Here is a 6,804-nt window from a genome sequence, read left to right as displayed (position 1 = left end):
GGTAGGCCACATGTGGAATGTCGGTTTCAGTTTCATATTGCTCTTAAATGTCTAAATTGACCTGTCTAAAGGATCTGTTTGAGTTTGACCTTGTGGAAGTGGGTTTTAGCCTTCTGGTGTGTTTGGTGGTCTACTCTTCATATTTCCACATCAAACATATAAAATGATGTAGAGCTTTGATAAAGTCAGATGTGCGCACACCAGTGGAGGCTCCTCAGAGGTGGAAGGGCCATCCTCCTCAGGGAAATTTCCTAAAAATACAAACAGGGAAACATTAAAAAAGTTATAATTTTTAGATGAAACTATAATAAATATATTAATGTCACCAAATAATTTATTAAATAACATTTTTTTGCCAAGAAGTAAGTTCAACAGCACTGTCTGGGGTAGCGCCATGGTTCAGCCGGAGGACAGCTAGCTACCGTCCTCCTCTGCCTACATTGACTTCAATACAAAACCTAGGAGGCTCGTAGGCCTCACCCCTTCTATAGACATATATGGTAATTATGACCACTTCAGGAGGACGTCCTCCTATAAATCAAAGCTTTTGCAGTATGAATTGGTATATTGTCCATCCAATCATATAATTAGGATCAGAGAACGAACCTATTGAGTTGTATTGGGATTGTGCTACAGAGCATTATGGGGGTTATATTGAGAAGCTTGGTGACATTGTTGGATAGAGATTGATAGTTGAGCATTTTTGGGATATTATTCAACTCAAATTATTTTTTTCAAATTACAGGACACAGAGGAGGTATATTATAAATTGTTTTCTTGGTTTTATAACTTTATTTTTGTGTCCAGTTAGTGCAATTGATTTAAAATGACCTTGCTAACCACAGTAGCTAGCTAACTAACGTTACCAGAGCGAGTGTGCAGTTTTCTGCGCCAGAATGGTAGAATGGCCAACGTTGCCGAAAATGTTGTGGACTTTTCGTTGAAGAACCCCTTTCATTATCTGGGGTACACGGAAAAGGTGCAAATTAAAAGCGAGGGTCGATCTCTGCCTGAGATCAGTTTGACGAAGAAGGATGAAAAGGTGAGATCGTTCAATACCAACTGATCTCAAACATGAGATCTGACATGCTGTATCCTAAACATTAGAAATCTGACATGCTGTATCCTAAACATTAGAGATCTGACATGCTGTATCCTAAACATTAGAGATCTGACATGCTGTATCCTAAACATTAGAGATCTGACATGCTGTATTCTAAACATTAGAAATCTGACATGCTGTATCCTAAACATTAGAGATCTGACATGCTGTATCCTAAACATTAGAAATCTGACATGCTTTATCCTAAACATTAGAAATCTGACATGCTGTATTCTAAACATTAGAAATCTGACATGCTTTATCCTAAACATTAGAAATCTGACATGCTGTATCCTAAACATTAGAGATCTGACATGCTGTATCCTAAACATTAGAGATCTGACATGCTGTATCCTAAACATTAGAGATCTGACATGCTGTATCCTAAACATTAGAGATCTGACATGCTGTATCCTCAACATTAGAAATCTGACATGCTGTATCCTCAACATTAGAAGTCTGACATGCTGTATCCTAAACATTAGAGATCTGACATGCTGTATCCTAAACATTAGAGATCTGACATGCTGTATCCTAAACATTAGAGATCTGACATGCTGTGTCCTAAACATTAGAGATCTGACATGCTGTATCCTAAACATTAGAAGTCTGACATGCTGTATCCTAAACATTAGAAATCTGACATGCTGTATCCTCAACATTAGAAGTCTGACATGCTGTATCCTAAACATTAGAGATCTGACATGCTGTATCCTAAACATTAGAGATCTGACATGCTGTATCCTAAACATTAGAGATCTGACATGCTGTGTCCTAAACATTAGAGATCTGACATGCTGTATCCTAAACATTAGAAATCTGACATGCTGTATCCTAAACATTAGAAGTCTGACATGCTGTATCCTAAACATTAGAGATCTGACATGCTGTATCCTAAACATTAGAGATCTGACATGCTGTATTCTAAACATTAGAGATCTGACATGCTGTATCCTAAACATTAGAAATCTGACATGCTGTATCCTAAACATTAGAGATCTGACATGCTGTATTCTAAACATTAGAGATCTGACATGCTGTATCCTAAACATTAGAGATCTGACATGCTGTATCCTCAACATTAGAAATCTGACATGCTGTATCCTAAACATTAGAGATCTGACATGCTGTATTCTAAACATTAGAGATCTGACATGCTGTATCCTAAACATTAGAAATCTGACATGGTGTATTCTAAACATTAGAAATCTGACATGCTGTATTCTAAACATTAGAGATCTGACATGCTGTATCCTAAACATTAGAGATCTGACATGCTGTATTCTAAACATTAGAGATCTGACATGCTGTATTCTAAACATTAGAGATCTGACATGCTGTATTCTAAACATTAGAGATCTGACATGCTGTATTCTAAACATTAGAGATCTGACATGCTGTATCCTAAAGAATAGAGATCTAACATGCTGTATTCTAAACATTAGAGATCTGACATGCTGTATCCTAAACATTAGAGATCTGACATGCTGTATTCTAAACATTAGAGATCTGACATGCTGTATTCTAAACATTAGAGATCTGACATGCTGTATCCTAAACATTAGAGATCTGACATGCTGTATTCTAAACATTATAGATCTGACATGCTGTATCCTAAACATTAGAGATCTGACATGCTGTATTCTAAACATTAGAGATCTGACATGCTGTATCCTAAACATTAGAAATCTGACATGCTGTATCCTAAACATTAGAGATCTGACATGCTGTATCCTAAACATTAGAGATCTGACATGCTGTATCCTCAACATTAGAAATCTGACATGCTGTATTCTAAACTTTAGAGATCTGACATGCTGTATCCTAAACATTAGAAATCTGACATGCTGTATTCTAAACATTAGAAATCTGACATGCTGTATCCTAAACATTAGAAATCTGACATGATGTATCCTAAACATTAGAGATCTGACATGCTGTATCCTAAACATTAGAAATCTGACATGCTGTATCCTAAACATTAGAGATCTGACATGCTGTATCCTAAACATTAGAGATCTGACATGCTGTATCCTAAACATTAGAAATCTGACATGCTGTATCCTAAACATTAGAGATCTGACATGCTGTATCCTAAACATTAGAGATCTGACATGCTGTATCCTAAACATTAGAGATCTGACATGCTGTATCCTCAACATTAGAAATCTGACATGCTGTATTCTAAACTTTAGAGATCTGACATGCTGTATCCTAAACATTAGAAATCTGACATGCTGTATTCTAAACATTAGAAATCTGACATGCTGTATCCTAAACATTAGAAATCTGACATGATGTATCCTAAACATTAGAGATCTGACATGCTGTATCCTAAACATTAGAAATCTGACATGCTGTATCCTAAACATTAGAGATCTGACATGCTGTATCCTAAACATTAGAGATCTGACATGCTGTATCCTAAACATTAGAAATCTGACATGCTGTATCCTAAACATTAGAAATCTGACATGCTGTATCCTAAACATTAGAGATCTGACATGCTGTATTCTAAACATTAGAAATCTGACATGCTGTATCCTAAACATTAGAGATCTGACATGCTGTATCCTCAACATTAGAAATCTGACATGCTGTGTTCTAAACATTAGAAATCTGACATGCTGTATGGGATGAAAACAAGACTATTTTTCAGTCTGATCAACTGTAGGCTACTATTAAGAGCAGCTGCATATAGCCTATGTGCTGTCCATCTGGTCAGGTTAAACTCATTGGTAGCATTATGTATTTATAGTCCACTTGTGTGTCAGGAGAAAATGTATGAATGTGATCAAATTGAGTTAATATTCAAAATTGGTCCGCCTAGGCTGCCAATACGTTATCAATCCCTAATGATTAACTGGAATTAATGAATCAATATAATAGAGATGACTGATGTGAGTAAATGTTTTGTAAGGCCTACACTTGCATAGGCCTGCATGATGCTAACATGCATAAAGCAAGCTCATCCCTGCGAGTTATATTGTCTATCAGTTGTCTATGTGTGGGTAGAAGAAATCCTCCTAATCTAGTCTAAATATCATTTTTATGAAAAAATAGTTTGACAGGGTTTTAAAAATCATGTGGCCTGATTAGGGAAAAACTGGTCCCATCATAGTTGTAAAAGGGTTTATATGGGCAATCTCTCCTCATTGTCATACCTTATAGGGTCCAGAGTTTTCCTAGTTAGGTTAACATATAAGGAAAAACTCCAGGACCCAGGGGGTAAAAATTTGCCCCCCACTCTGGGACCCATGGTGCCACCAGTCTGCTTGCAGTTGTCAGTTATTGTCAGGTATGTGGACGATCAGGGCTTTATTCAGGAACGTTTTTTGGGCTACTATGATTTTTCAAGTGGGTGAGATGCGCAGTCTGTTTGACTTTGTACATTTTGAGGTGTCTGAGTTTAAGTTATAGACAAACTTGTTTTCCAAACCTAGGATGGCGCAGCTGTAATGGAATGTATCTGCTATTTGTATTTTCCAGCTAAGTCCCCTCCTGTTCCCTGATTTAAGAGGTGATGACTACTGCAATACCTTTGTCAACTTCCTCCTGACATGAACTGAAGTCGCGTCTCATGTACCCACTCGTCCACTGGCACATTGAATTTGTGAGTACCCCGATCAATTTTCTCTCATTACTGTATTTTGAGTCAATCACACACAATCACATTATTGCACAACAATGATTTTACTCCTTGCTTGGACTAACTCATTCTTAGTTCTTTTATCGAACTGTGTAGTTTGTTGTTATTGTTTTTTGTCTTTCCAGTCACATCCTGTCCTGCACTGAAGCCAAGCCTCTGAAAACCTCAACTCACGCCTCATGCCCTCATTCAATCACTGCTGTGATCCCTTCCCAACACTGTAAGTAGCCCTCTCATTTCCATTCCCCATAATACTGTGCTATAAATGTCTTTGTTAAATGCTTTAGGTTAAAATAATTAGTCTTTGACGATTTTTGAAACACACTTTGGCGTCTCCGTGCGTTACTCACCTGTACCGCGGGTCTCCCATCCTCCTCAACTCTTGAAGTCACCAGCCTCCACTGGCGCACACCCACAGCGGCGTGTGTATGTAGATATTGTCAGTTAGGTAATGGAGCAGGTCTCAGAGGGCATGGCTCTATATTTATTAGAGGAACTATTGAGTGTCAGGCGGATCTAAAGGTCTGTGTATTTAATGATAAGTCATCATCAGCCAAACTGCTCAGCATTTCACACTGTACCAGCCTGCTCCTCTACCTGCAGCCTCATACGCACACGCAGGCAGACACATACTCACGCACAGGCATTACTAGTTGAGGGTAGAATAATTGCTCGCAGCTGGATAGAATTACACTGAACAAGAGGAGGAGAGGAGAAATGCCACCGGGGTCGCAGCTCTCATCTCTCCTCAGGGAGCCACCGGGGTCGATGCTCTCATCTTTCCTCAGGGAGCCACCGGGGTCGATGCTCTCATCTCTCCTCAGGGAGCCACCGGGGTCGATGCTCTCATCTCTCCTCAGGGAGCCACCGGGGTCGCAGCTCTCATCTCTCCTCAGGGAGCCACCGGGGTCGATGCTCTCGTCTCTCCTCAGGGAGCCACCGGGGTCGATGCTCTCGTCTCTCCTCAGGGAGCCACCGGGGTCGCAGCTCTCATCTCTCCTCAGGGAGCCACCGGGGTCGATGCTCTCATCTCTCCTCAGGGAGCCACCGGGGTCGATGCTCTCATCTCTCCTCAGGGAGCCACCGGGGTCGATGCTCTCATCTCTCCTCAGGGAGCCACCGGGGTCGATGCTCTCATCTCTCCTCAGGGAGCCACCGGGGTCGATGCTCTCATCTCTCCTCAGGGAGCCACCGGGGTCGATGCTCTCATCTCTCCTCAGGGAGCCACCGGGGTCGATGCTCTCATCTCTCCTCAGGGAGCCACCGGGGTCGATGCTCTCATCTCTCCTCAGGGAGCCACCGGGGTCGATGCTCTCATCTCTCCTCAGGGAGCCACCGGGGTCGATGCTCTCATCTCTCCTCAGGGAGCCACCGGGGTCGATGCTCTCATCTCTCCTCAGGGAGCCACCGGGGTCGATGCTCTCATCTCTCCTCAGGGAGCCACCGGGGTCGATGCTCTCCTCTCTCCTCAGGGAGCCACCGGGGTCGATGCTCTCATCTCTCCTCAGGGAGCCACCGGGGTCGATGCTCTCATCTCTCCTCAGGGAGCCACCGGGGTCGATGCTCTCATCTCTCCTCAGGGAGCCACCGGGGTCGATGCTCTCGTCTCTCCTCAGGGAGCCACCGGGGTCGATGCTCTCGTCTCTCCTCAGGGAGCCACCGGGGTCGATGCTCTCGTCTCTCCTCAGGGAGCCACCGGGGTCGATGCTCTCGTCTCTCCTCAGGGAGCCACCGGGGTCGATGCTCTCGTCTCTCCTCAGGGAGCCACCGGGGTCGATGCTCTCGTCTCTCCTCAGGGAGCCACCGGGGTCGATGCTCTCGTCTCTCCTCAGGGAGCCACCGGGGTCGATGCTCTCGTCTCTCCTCAGGGAGCCACCGGGGTCGATGCTCTCGTCTCTCCTCAGGGAGCCACCGGGGTCGATGCTCTCGTCTCTCCTCAGGGAGCCACCGGGGTCGATGCTCTCGTCTCTCCTCAGGGAGCCACCGGGGTCGATGCTCTCGTCTCTCCTCAGGGAGCCACCGGGGTCGATGCTCTCGTCTCTCCTCAGGGAGC

Source organism: Oncorhynchus mykiss, chromosome 25, assembly GCF_057628025.1.
Source record: "Oncorhynchus mykiss isolate SJ-2025 chromosome 25, ASM5762802v1, whole genome shotgun sequence".
Lineage (NCBI taxonomy): Eukaryota > Metazoa > Chordata > Actinopteri > Salmoniformes > Salmonidae > Oncorhynchus > Oncorhynchus mykiss.
This window is presented reverse-complemented; position numbering follows the sequence as displayed.